We start from the raw sequence: 14,665 nt of genomic DNA, 5'->3' as shown, positions 1-14,665 counted from the left end.
TTAAAGTATGTCTTCGTTGAGGGTAGGTAAGTTGCAGTCATGAACCTTAATCTTTCCCTTGTGGAGTAGTATCTCAACAGCGAGAAAATGTTTGACTTCCACGTTCAATGACTGCAAGGATTCTCTTTGCCTTGGTCCAGCTCTTGCCGTATGGATATGGCCTCTTCCCTCTAACATATTTAATTACGTCTTCATCCTATTGGAATGTAGAAACTAACTTATCAAATCTCTGGCCATTGGGACCATCCTGCCCACGGAGATCATCATACCTACTCTTGAAATTATTGTAGAAGTTGAGGTCCATTATCCTATCAGCAGCATCATAAGCATCCGGGTATGATAATTTCCTGCCCCTCATGAGGAAGAGAATTTCATCAACATACTGTAGTATAAGAAGACAATTTTAAAATAGGTTAGTAATTTTAAAGAATAAAAACACAGTAAAAAGATTCTATTGCAGAGGGTTCTCTAAATCAGTTCATAAATTACCCAGCTAACGCAACTTATACAACAGATGTGTATTATGTTGCAAGAGAATACCCAGCTGTTGCAACAAATTACACATCTGCTACGTAATTTCTTCTTCATGGATTAGATTAGAAGGCTAGGTTAGAAAAAATAAGCTTACATTATCCACATACCACACTTGTATATTTGTCATACTCTTGAAGTCTTGGGTGTCAAATGAATGCATGGTGTATTCTTCTGGAGGTTTCATCTCATCAATCATGATTTCTTCTTGTTCCTTCTTTGCCCCGTTGCCAAGTGTCGTATATATGTCCACCTTCTTCAGCGGGCCCTGAACTTCAACAACTCTTAGAGTGGAAGGAGTTGCAATTTTTTTTTCACAATGGAGAGTATTTGTCTAATGTTTCTTGTCTTCCTCCTAACCGCCACTGTAGGAGTGTATATCTCCCTCACCTTCTTGGATGGTATGACACCCCTCTTGGATTTCAACTCCTCGGTAGCTTCAGAAATAACCTCTAGTTTTCAAGGATTTTATTCTCTCTGTCCTTGTATACTTTGCATTTGTAATGAGAACATGAGGGTGAAGAGAGGTGAGAGGGACCATTGTAAGGGTGGGAGGGACCGGTGTAGTGGTAAGAGGGAACTGTCAAGGGGTGTTTTCAAATGTATTTATGTTTTCTTAAGAACCAACATGCTCATAATCACGACTAGCAGCAGCAGCAGCAGGAGGATGGACACATCATCATCAACAACTCCACCAGCAACACCCCCAGAAGAAGCACCCAGATCTGTTACAGTAGGTTGGCCGTGAAAAGCTTTAACAATAGGATAACCTTTCCTAACTACTCTTCTTATGGCTGTTATTCCAGCCAATTCCTTCTTTATTAACTCCACCGTTGGTTCTGCTTTTGTATCAACAAGACATAGAGTAATAAAAGAAGTCATACCCAACTCCTAGCCAGTAGGCACGATCCAAGGATGCACAACCTATAAAAAAAGACATAAGGCATTTAAATCATATAAAAATAACTTGCAGTAAGTTGGGTTACATGTTAACATAGCCAACTTATTCAACAGTCAATTTAGCTACCGCAATAGCTGATCTGTATGTCACAACAAATTTATAATATATTGCATCAGATTACCCATCTGTTGCATAATTTGCGGTAGATGGGTAATCTGTTGAGCCAGGTTCAGAGAACCAGAGCAACATATCATTAATTTGTTGCAAAATATAGATCGTCTATTGCAATAGATTACCCATCTATTACACAAGTTACAGTTCACGGGTAATCTATTGCAACAGATGACCCATATGTCATAACAGATGGCACATTTGTTTCAATATCTTTCTTTAAGGCAAATCATTTTAGTTGAAAGAAGACGTACTACATCATCCAGAGGGTTAAAGAGATCAGCCTCCTTAATATTTTTTTGTTTCCCTTTACAGCCAACCACCTAAGGATCCTTGGATGAGAAACCTCATCCGGGTAATCCTTGAACGGATTTCGGAGGGGAGGAATGGCTTCACATGCCCAAGCCTAAAAAATGTAAACTAGTGGCAAGCAAAAAAAAATCATAATAACTATATTCAATATAAATTAATGGATGAGTAAAAATAGTGATCAATTTTACTATGAAAGCCCAAGGAAAGCCCAAGGAAAGCCGTATAATCTGGTTGTCTTTTGGGATAGATTTGTCAGTAAATATTCAATAGTTAAGTAGTAGTTATTATATCCCCAGGTATAATCATTGAATTTCTCAAAATCATCAGCAAGTAACAACAAATCATCTTTTATGACTTTCCTGATGTCTCTTGCCAATCAAACGGAATGGACAAACCAAATAAAGCACAATTCTCCTTGTAGCGCTTTGGTATGTTTTTATCCTCGAGATCTGCCATCAAATCATCCGCTTTGTAGCTACGTCCAACAATGCCCAACAACCCATCTTTTTTACCTTGCGTTTGTTAAATCCTTTGTGGAGTATTTCCTTGATGAGAGGTTCTTTTGGATGATCGGATCTCAAGCCCGTCACTATATCAAACTCTTTCAATCCAAAATAAACTGGCATGCCACATTAATTAATCCAGATTTCATCCATTTTTTTTCTCCCTCCTTCAAATCTTTATCATCCCCCGTGTACTTGATCATGTGCTTGTGAAAATCATATACCATGCTCATTGGGAAACAGAGAGTGCGGTCCTCCGGCAGCTCAAGAAAGTATGCAAAGCAGCTCTTGTTAAAAAGTTTGTCTATCTTTTCATTCTTCATAATACTCCTGAGTTCATAAAAATGTTTCCCCAACTGAAATTTAAGTACAAGATCACCAGTTACTTTGTTAGGTCTATCTATCGACATCGCAACTCGAAACCTGTTGATACTAATGGTTTTGACAAGATAATGCTGGGATTTCGATATTAATTCATGCCCCATTGGTCAGAAGGAGTTATTACTTTTCTCAGCTTCATTTTTCCCTGACTGAGATTGTTTAGGAAGTTCCTCCAATTCTATCTGTACTCTAGCATTTTTCGTTGGGTAGTCAGAAGTTGATCCACTTTCAGTTTTTTTTGGGAGACATCTTTTAACTACAAACAATAGAAAAATAAAAAATACATTGCACTTGATGTCTGCATATTTTTTAAGAAAATGGTAAGAAAAATTTTAATAAATTATTCTCCGCCATATTACAAAAAAAATACTCCAAAGGATAACCCATCAGTTGGAACAGATGGAGAATTTGTTTGAAAGACCTATTTAATATCTCCCAACAAATCTTTCACCTGTTGCAACAGATGGACCATCAACACCATAACCAATGCCACCAAGACCAACACCAAGACCATCGACACCACCACCCAAAACAAAAATACCGACACCACCAACAACCATCAACAACACCACAAACACCATCTAATAATACCACGATAGTAACCAAAACACTGAGATAAAAACTAGGGTTTTCTCGGGTGCTTCCTACTTTTTTAGTATCAAAACTAAAAATTGTTAACTCATTCTCGAAGATAATACAACTAAAAGTCTTCTTTTACATAATTAACAAAAAATCTCATGTTTTTAGAATAAAGAAAAAATGTAGAACTCTTCTCAAACTCTGTTACCTCTGAAGACAGAGAAAACAACGAATACAAGCGAGAATGAAGTAAAAAATAACAACTATGTGGTTGAAAATGGAAAGAAAATTGATCTATTTTGAAGGGTTGAGCAATATGTTGAGTAGTTGTTGTCTGTATTTTGTGTGAGAAAGAGAGAGAGAATAAGAGCGAGAACTCCAAATTTGAAATGAGGAAAAGTTTTTCACGAAAATGAATGATTTGTATGGGTTGATTTATAATTTTAGAAAAGAATGACAAGTTTTGAAATAGTTAAGTTAGTCCAAATTGATATTAATTAACTTTTAAAATTTTAAAATATATAGTTTTTAATACATTAAGTTAATGATAACTCATTTCAACTCAGAGTGATCGATCGATGACTCGGATCGGGATGAACGCAATACCAATACCATGTAATTACAATGATTCAATTAAAGTTGTAGTTGACCCTATGAGCTCATTCATCCCTAGTTCTACCTAAATCAATTAAGGTACTATCTTAACATTAAGTTAATGAGAACTCATTTTAACTCAGATTGATCAATCGATGACTCGTGTCGGGATGAACGAAATACTAACACCATGCAATTGAAAGACTCAATTGAAGTTGTAGTTGACCCTATGGACTCATTCATCCCTAGTTCCACCTAAATCAATTAAGGTTCTATCTTAACATTAAGTTAATGAGAACTTATTTCAACTCAGAGTGATCAATCGATGACTCGGATCGGGATGAACGCAATACCAATACCATGTAATTACAATGATTCAATTAAAGTTGTCGTTGACCCTATGAGCTCATTCATCCCTAGTTCCACCTAAATCAATTAAGGTGCTACATTAACATTAAGTTGATGAGAACTCATTTCAACTCAGAGTGATCGATCGACGACTCAGGTCGGGATAAATACAATACCAGCACCATGCAATTGCAACGACTTAACTGAAGTTGTATTTGACCCTATGAGCTCTTTCATTCCTAGTTCCACCTAAATCAATTAAGGTAATATCTTAACATCAAGTTAATGAGAACTTATTTCAACTCAGAGTGATCGATCAATGACTCGGGGCGGGATGAATGCAATACCAACACCATGTAATTGCAAAGACTCACTTAAAGTTGTAGTTGACCCTATAAGCTCATTAATCCCTAGTTTCACCTAAATTAATTAAGGTACTATCTTAAAATTAAGTTAATAAGAACTCATTTCAACTCAGAGTGATTGATCATGAATTGGGTTAGGATGAATGCAACACCAACACCATGCAATTGCAAAGATTCAATTCAAGTTGTAGGTGACCCTATGAACTCATTCATTCATCCCTAGTTCCACCTAAATCAATTTAGGTACTATCTTAACATTAAGTTAATGAGAACTCATTCATAACTAGTTCCACCTAAATCAATTTAGGTACTAGCTTAACATTAAGTTACTGAGAATCTTTTCAACTCAGAGTGATCAATCGTTGACTCGGGTCGAGTGAACACAATACCAACACCGTGCAATTGAAAAGACTAAATTAAAGTTGTAGTTGACCCTATGAACTCATTCATTTATCCCTAGTTCCACCTAAATCAATTATAATAAAACCTGTTGTAACAAATGATTGAGCTGTTAGAAATTTCCAAATAGATATTCATATCTGTTGTAACAGATGACATATCTGATTTAATTATCAAATAGATATTTGCATCTGTTGTGATAGATGATTGAGCTATAGGAAATTTTCAAACAGATATTGATATCTGTTGTAAAAGATGACATATCTTATTTAATTATCAAATGAACATTTGCATCTGTTGTTACAGATGACTGAGCTGTTGGGATTTTTAAACAGATACTTCTATCTATTGCAATAACACATGACATATCTGTTTGAAAATCTATTTTTTTTTAATTTTAAAGCAATCTTCTATCCGAGTAGATAAAGGAGTACTACTACTAAAGGTGGTAGAAAACATTTCTTGGATAACTCAAAAATAAGTTCATTGAGTAGTCTTATCTTATCTTTTCAATGTCACTAGTCTTCCTCGTGCCCCTCAAATTATTAATGAATATTAATTAATGATTATTGAAACCCACGTCTAGTACACATACATCTAGAATTATCTTATCTCTCCTTCAGCTTCATCCTTAAATTTATTTTATTCATCTCTCATTTTTTTCTTTCTCTACTCTTTAGGGTTATCGCAGCCTTTTTTCTTTCTTTTCTCTTCTCTTTCTCATAAAGATCCTTTCAGATCTAAACCGATCCATATCTTTTCTCGACTAAAATTGCTATTTTGATCCCTTTTTAACATTAAGGTATGGTTCACTATTGCTCTTTCATTCGCGTATTTTTCTTTGCAAGTTATTTACATCCATTTTTATTTAATTACCATTTACCCATATCATATTTATTTAAAATAAGTGTTGAATGAAAGAACCGAGAATTTTTATTATAATCTACGAAAAAAGTCATCTGTTTGGAGAAGTTTAAAAGCCTTGTCGGCAGTATTATTTTTTGTATGTATTTTATTTGTTTCTTTGTTGTTGATGCTCAACAATGCACGACAGAGGAGTTGAAATTTTTTTTTTGAATACTTGAGCAAGATAGAGGAGTTGATAATTTTTCTTTTGTGGCCCTTGTACATTACTAATAATGCCTTCTGAAGACTTTCGTACTTACAAGAATTTCTGATGATAGTGTAGACTTTTGCATGAAGGATATCTTATCATTAACAGAAATTCTTGTCATAGCGAAAGTCTTGGGATGGTATGACTAGGAATCTCTCAATATCACTTGATATTGAGATATTACTGTTGATGCCTTCTGAAGACTTGCGCCCTGGCAAGAATTTCTGGCGACGGTGTAGACTTTTACATGGCGGATATCTTGTTATCTATATTGGAGAAGAGAGATTGGCAGAAAAGCTAAGAGATTGAGCTCGTTTGATTTGTCTACTAACTCGGGAAAAGTTTTTTGATACGGTAATGAGCCTGGAGTTATGTAACAGTTTATAGGCTTGGTAGAGTCAGTTTAGATCAAATGTTATGTAACTCCTTGCTCATTAATTTATCAAATCCCTTGAAGGTTGGTTGAGCAAGCTTCATTAAGCAATGCTGGATAAAAGTGAGCTATTCAATGGTTGGGACCACATCTTGAGTATGCATCAACACCTTTTGACCTAAAACAAACACAACAACCTTCCATGTATCCTTTAAGGCTTCTGAAGAAAGTGTTCTGAAGGCCTTCTTCAATGCCATAACTTTGAAGGATAAAGTATTCCTGATCGATCTCACAAGAGATCAAGAACTCTATACCAACTACAAAGACGACAACAAAAAGCTTGGATACCAAATCATCAAGCTGGAGGCAAGCTTGAAAATTATCGAGATTCACATACTACAACAAGCCTCTGATCTTCTCCAAGAAATGTTGAAAGCATGCTAAGGCAAGAAAACACAATCAATTAATCCATATTGCTAAGGAAGTAATGACACTCAATCTATATTTCAATCTTGTTTGAGGTTCTGATCAGGTCAACAGCAGTGTACCTAATCGAAACCACAAACAAGAAGGCATGGGATGTAATTTAAAATTCAAAAATTATCGCCTTTTCTTAGATTTCTTATTTTAACTTCTGTTGTTGTTGGCGCAAGTTTTCTAGACTTACTGTACATCATTTCAACCCTTGATGCTCATAAGGCTGCTTTCTTGGTATTTTGCTATTTTTTATCTAGGTGATAATCCCGACCACTCTACCTAGATACAACTCCCTAGAAAAGTGTCCATCTGCATCATTTTTCTTTCAGAGAGACAACAGATGAATTTACATTACCAGATACACTTTCATATTTGCACTTGATTCAGATTACTCATGTTTTAAGATAATTTCATCGGTCAGATTCTCTAGAAGTTCCTTGCTACCCTTTGTCTCTTTTTCAATTAGCTTTCAGATGATATAGTCTTTCATCACCTCCTCTTTCCCTCACAGACATTCTCTTTCAGCTCCTTCTGGCATATAATCATCTTCTGGAATAACCCATCCATATAAATTTGGGCCAGGGGAATTTCTATTTGTTTTTCATTCTTGTTTGATATAATGCTAAGCTTTAAAGGCCTTCTTAGAGTCCAATGCACACTTAAAGTTAAGTCTAATCGCTATTGGATCTCTGCAATGACACCAAATATTGATCTCTTCTCAAAACTTGACACGCATAAACATGAGCAACAACCGTCAGTAATTTGTAACAGGGTATCTACACCATCTTTTTGGGGACCTCGGCCTTATCAATTTGAACCCATCAAACTTAATTGTATAATGCAGGATCTTGTTTGAATGATTAGTGCCTAATTGATTAAAAACTGCATTCACAAAAATATTGTACTTTGTGTGTTATCCCGATGACCTTATCACTAATACTTAACTCCCACACATTATAGTGGATCCATCCATCTGCATGCACCTTATTCTTCCTAGCCAATCTATGGCATAAATTGAATAAACAGATAACTAACAAGTTACAACAGATGCCACATCTGTTTAAATTATCAAATAATTACAGACATTTATTAGGACAAATGATCAATCTGTTACAACATATGACATATCTATTATAAAATCAAATAGATATATCTATCTGTTGCAACAGATTGTTAATATGTTGTAAGTTATCTAACTGATGAAATATATTTTGCAATAGATTACCCATCTATTAGATTTATTTTAAACCAATTTTCCTTTCTTTCTGAAATACAATAAAAGATAAAATGTTGTATTTAGATCCATTTTTTTAATTTACATATTCGAAAAGTCACCAGTTTTATTTAATTAAGGGATGTAAACAGCTGTGGCTTTTTGACTAACCCATTCCAATTCAATCATTTATAAATAGGTCTATCCTTACTCGTTCATTCTACTACACCTACAACTATTGTTGATCCAGATTCTATAAGAAGATTCATATCGAGTCCTTACGAGAACTTCAAAGGTAGTTTGATGAACTCCAGAGGGATTTGGCTAACTTCGGAGTAAGGCTGAGGAGGGCCCTGCTGCTGCCGGATGAAAATTGTCTGATTAACAATAATAATAGTAATAATAATAATAATTGTAATGATAATAATAATAGTAGTAATAATAATTAGGTTATATTTTTTCTTTTAGGGTATGTATTTTCCTCCTTTTGTATATCGGATCTACCCAAGGGATTCAAAAATCTATGTTTGATGGTCGACTTTGAATTTTTAATTCTTGTTTAGTATTTAATTATCATTCTATTTATTCCTTATTCTCAACATGTCAACGATTGGTGGTAGGAATTGAGCATTTGTGGCAACTGAGGTTAATCTAAAGCGATCGATTGATCATATGTTACAACAGGTGGTTATTAATAAAAAAGGGATATTGTTGTTATTGAGAGGGTGAAAAGATATGACTTTTCGACTATTTAATATGAAAAATGATTCGTAAATAAATAATAAGGAAATAAATGATAAACACAATTTATAATTGTAAAAGAATGGTAATTTAATACTGATCGTGACTTTTTACCATTTTTGTTTTTAAATTTATTTTTTAAAATTATTTATTTATTATGTAATAAAAAATACCATAATATTGGATTAATTATCTTATATGACGATTGTTAAGAAAAAGGTAAAAAGTCGTGACTTTTTGTCTAAAACACATCATTTCAACAATGTTACTGGTGCATAAAATTCCTCATCTGTTGTGACTGATGTATCAGTTGTTAGAAGAAATTAAAAAAAGCTATTAAAACAGATTGTTGATTTGTTGCAATAGATGGTATACCTGTTGTAACTGATGGTTTATCTGATGCAACTGATATACAATCTATTGTCAGAACTCAATAAAAATGATTATCATTATTTTATTAAAGAAATGGTTAACGAAGAGGTATTTTTTAGATTTATATAATAAAAAAGTCAACAAATTTGGATTAATGATATGATGATAATTTTTTTATAAAAGATAGATTATATGTTGCAACAGATAGATTATCTGATGCAACAGAAATAGAATTTGTTCTTATAACTCAATAAAAAGGGGGAAAGAACTAATTAATAATAATAATAATCTAAAAAGTCATGACTTCGCACAATATTTCTTAATTTAATTAAGTCATCACTTTTTACAGTAATAAAAAATGTAATTAATAAATAGAGGTGAACAGTTAGATTATATGTTGTAACAGATAAATTATCTAATGCAACAGGTTTTCTATTTGTTGCAATAGATGATATATCTGTTGTCACGGATGAGTTATTTGATGCAACAAAAATAGAATCTGTTGTCACAACTCAATAAAAATGGTTCTTGGAAAGAACTAATTAATAATAATAATAATCTTAAAAGACATGACTTATCACAATATTTCTTAATTTAATTAAGTCATAACTTTTTACAATAATAAAAAATATAATTAATAAATGGAGGTGAATATTTAGATTATATGTTGCAATAAATAAATTATCTGATGCAATAGGTTTTCTATTTGTTGCAACAGATAATATATTTGTTGTTCCAGATGAGTTATTTGATGCAACAAAAATAGAATCTGTTGTCACAACTCAATAAAAATGGTTCTTGGAAAGAACTAATTAATAATAATAATCTGAAAAGTTATGACTTATCACAATATTTCTTAATTTAATTAAGTCATAACTTTTGACAGTAATAAAAATGTAATTAAAAATGTAGGTGAACAGTCGCGCCTTTTTGTCACTCATTCAAATTCAATTCTCTATAAATAGATCCCTTCTTACTCAATCGTTCATTCAACTACACTCTATTTATTTATTGCATCTTGTCTTTCATTTTACACGTTCCACCACTTTCTCATCCCTGAATTAGGTAAGTTTTTTGCTTACCAATTTGTAGTATACGTTGTATTATATTCGGATATTCTTTTCTTTACTTTTGGTTTTACGTTTTTTGTCAATTCATATGTGTTTTAGATATGGACGATCTAGTGCAGGACGTTGCTTTTCTGCAAGACGTCATGAATGAACTTCGAATGCAGGTTCGTGACCTGTAATGGGAACTGGGAGCAATTAGAGCAAGGATGCTCCGTGAGATCTGTAGGCTGAGGAGGGCCTTGCTGCTACCGGTTGAAGATTGACCGACTGGCAATAATAATAATAATAATGGTGATAATAATAATAATTAGATTATTTTTTTCTTTTAATCTATGTATATGTATTTTTATTTATTTTTGTTTAATAAAAAAATTATGTTTGATCAACTTTGACATTTTAATTCATATTTAATTTTCATTTTGTCTATTATCTTCTCAACAAATATGTCCACGATTGGACGTAAGGAATAATTTTGAATCCAATAGCAATAGCAAGAGCTGAATGTAACCTTATTGGTTATCTGTTGGGTTTGTGGCAGGGGTTGATTTGTGTTGTTCTAAATAGATTACTCATATGTTGCAACAGATAAGCAATCTGATGCAACAGATAATCAGTCTGATGCAACAGAGAACTAGTCTGTTGCACGGCTTTGACGTTTTAATTCATACTTCCTCCGTCTCAAATTACCCATCCCAAATTGAGATGAAATACCGATTAAAAAATAATTAATAACATGCGTAGTTTACCATAATACCTTATTAAATGATGTTTACATTTTAATTTGAAGAAAAAGTAATTAATGCAAAGGGTAAATTATGAAATTTTTTAATCTCTTCTTGATTAATGAAAAAAGACGTAAAATGAGAAATCAAATTAGGAAATTTGGGACGAGTAATTTGAGACGGAGGAAGTATTTAATTTTCATTATGTTTATTATCTTCTCAACAAACAGGTCTATGATTGGACGTAAGGAATAATTTTGAATCCAGTAGCAATAACAAGAGTTGAAACATATTGGTTATCTGTTGGGCATGTGGCAGAGGCTGATTTTGTGTTGTTCCAAATAGTTTAATCATCTGTTGCAACAGATAAGCAGTCTAATACAATAGATAATTAGTCTGATGCAACAGATAATTAGTCTGATGCAACAGATAATCAGTCTGATGCAACAAATAAATATTTTATTGCAATAGATTACTCATCTGATACACCAGATGAGTGATATGTTTAAATTGTGGGCACTTATATTGGATTCATGATCGAATTCTATCCATTATTGAAAAAAATAGCAGTAACTGTGTACCCAAATGACAAATTCGAATAAAAATCATAATTTTACTTACCAAAGTCATCTATGAAGTAATGCCAAAGTGGAAAGTGATGTAGAAAATAAAATTTAACCTAAGAAATTGGTCAGATAACAGTAGTAGCGGTAACAACAATAACAATGATCGACAAGAAGAAGATGAAGATGAAAATCAAGTAGAAGATGATAATGAAGGAGAAGATGATGAATAAAGCAGCAACAACAATAATCGTGAAGAGAAAGAAAACAACAACGGATGAGAAGAGAGAGAAACGTGCCTTTTTTCCCTCTGTTTCCTGTTATATTAACTTACATTTGGATCAAAGTATAAATTTAAAAACTTGTGGGTTATTTTTAAATTTTTCTAACTTTCTTAATTCATAATAAATTGTCACCTCCGCTCAATAATTATATCACCTACACCTCATTTTAAAACTCTTTTTTTACGTACATCCCAAAGCCCCTGGACGCTCTCCATTCAATATTCCTCTGATAAGTTTGTCTGACCATTAAAACAACAAATATTTTCTATTTGACAGGCTAAAGCAACACCGGTTGAATGGAACCACCGCTTTATCAGTACTTTGTCTAGCGAGCACGAAAGATAGCTTTATCCCATGGATATGAAATTATAAACTGGTAGGAAAACCTTTTGTTATGGAATTTTTTTGACAGTAACTGGTTTTTAACTTTTTATATTTAAATTTTCAGGGAAGAGACGTTCAATGATTTTGGAAATAAGTTGAGCCCAAAACCTATAGTTCACAACTGGTACGTCCTATTATCGCTTGGTATAAGCTCGAAGCTCCATATTAGTTCATATATCTGCTGTCTTTTTTCATTTCCTTTATTCTTATCCATATTATATTATTGTATCTTGAAACTTAACTGACATGGGCATTAAGAAGATTCAAAAAGTGAGAAATTAGGCGATACCAAATTGCTTGGAAAACTTTTCATAAAACCTGTTGATGGACTAACCTTGTATTTGCATTATATCTGGCAGGCTTGGTGGTGGTGTTGCTCAGAAAGTAACTGCAACTGGATTGCGCCTCATTGCGGTGCATCTTTAGCAACCAGGACAAGTGGTGTTTGGACCATATAGATACCCCATGGCAGGAATTCTATTCAAATGAGCCACTAACTAAAATTACAAATTCTGATCAATAAGATCTGGTTACGTGGGGTGAGCATATTGATGGATCAAACATCGAAACAACCATATGGCCTCATACAGTAGCAACTACACGTACTCGCCCCTCTCTCTTATTGAATCTGTCTTTCTGAAATCTAGCTCCGATTAGGCCATAAATTTTGAGGTTGATGAAACTTGAAAATTTGAGTTTTCAAAGCTGAAATTTTTGGAACAAAAAGTTGTGTTTGGACATGCATTTTATTTGAATTTTTTTCTCAAACATTGTTAAGTAGCACATAGGCTAGATTATTTCGTGCTGATCTCAGATGAACTAAAGCTTGTTTGTGTACTCCTGTTCCTTGATACTTCTACTATTCTGGCCCTTTCATGTGCATTAGACTCTAAGTTATGATATGTCTCCGTATATGGTTCCAGAACAGGATGCCCTTTGAACAACATGGTAAATACAATAGTCTTTCTCACCGTAACATCTCTTCTTTGCTATTGCTGGTGTACCTTTTGCATTAAAGAGAGGCTATGGACCGCTTATGACAACATTGCCAAGAATCCAAATCAAGCTACTCGCAGGCTGGCATATTTTAGGTGCATATTGAATCAAAGAGGAGTGGCTTCTGGTCCATTAACCGGAGGTGGGCGAGCTGCCCCAGAAGAACCAGGTTTTTGCTATGAGCAATAGTTACCTAAAGTGTTCTTTTGCGTCTCATTCTTTAATCAATCCCTGTAGAATAAATAAAATTCATAATGGTGCTTCTGAGTATTAGGAGGTGCTTATGCATCAGAAGTTGTCGATATCCATTGTAAGGCAACACTGTTGCAATTCTTTCAAATGAATATATGTGGAAGTTTTATCAGCCTTATTGTAAGTTCATTGGTAGTCAATTGTTGTCTCACAACAAACCTCATTACATGTTTTCTTCAAGGCAAAACTCCTTAAGTTTTATGAAACTGTACACAGTATTGTCAAAGGCGCGCTTAAGCCCTGAAGTGAGGCTCAAAATGCGTTGAGTACTTTGTCTCTCTTAATGTGTGTTGTAGTCAGTCATCAAGGCTGCAAGACATTCTTTCCTTTCCAATGAGCCTCTTCCAAACTCTCATAATTTTTTTTTAAAAAATTCTTTCTTCATATGTTTGTCATTCATGCTTATAATTATGTCTTAGACTAACCACATAAATTTGTATTTCTTCTCCCTTTGCACCTTTTTCCATTAAAGTTCACGCTTAATTTGTACTTTGTGTTTCAAGCCCTAACAAATCTTAGAGTTCTTTTGCACGTTTTGCTTTTGATAACACTAACTGTGCATAAACCTAGGTCTTTTTAGATTGGAAGAAGTATACGAAAAGTAGATTTTATGTTTTACGAGAAGCTATTTATGATAAATGTGAAGAATTTCTAGTTCTTCTTCTTATGAGTTCAAGTATGAACTTAGACTATAGAATTGGATAAGAAGAAGAACATGATACAGACAGAGAAGACAAAAATTCAGAGAGAATGTAATGTACAGAGAAGAGGAAATAGGAGAGAATGATCATTTGAATAATCTGTAATCTTACTTCAATATACAAGGTGTTATATATATATATATATATATATATACAAGTTGATAAAGAGACTTAGCGATAGGTGAGTAACTGCGTAGTCATCATAACTAACTAACTACTTGATTAGTTAAGTTAGTTAACTGTGAACTTTAACTAACTATGTGAAGATATGTAATTATCTTGTATGGGTTATTTTAACATTCCCCCTCAAGTTAGGTTC

General features: G+C 33.5%; 1 pseudogene; it reads left to right on the top strand.

Moving 5' to 3' along the window:
- Window positions 1–14,233, top strand: part of LOC107849322 — a 69,691-nt pseudogene extending 55,458 nt beyond the window's left edge.
- Window positions 14,234–14,665: the final 432 nt, after the last annotated feature.

This window comes from Capsicum annuum, chromosome 12, assembly GCF_002878395.1.
Source record: "Capsicum annuum cultivar UCD-10X-F1 chromosome 12, UCD10Xv1.1, whole genome shotgun sequence".
NCBI lineage: Eukaryota > Viridiplantae > Streptophyta > Magnoliopsida > Solanales > Solanaceae > Capsicum > Capsicum annuum.
Note: the sequence above shows the minus strand (reverse complement) of the source record. Positions and strands in the feature narration are given on the sequence as shown.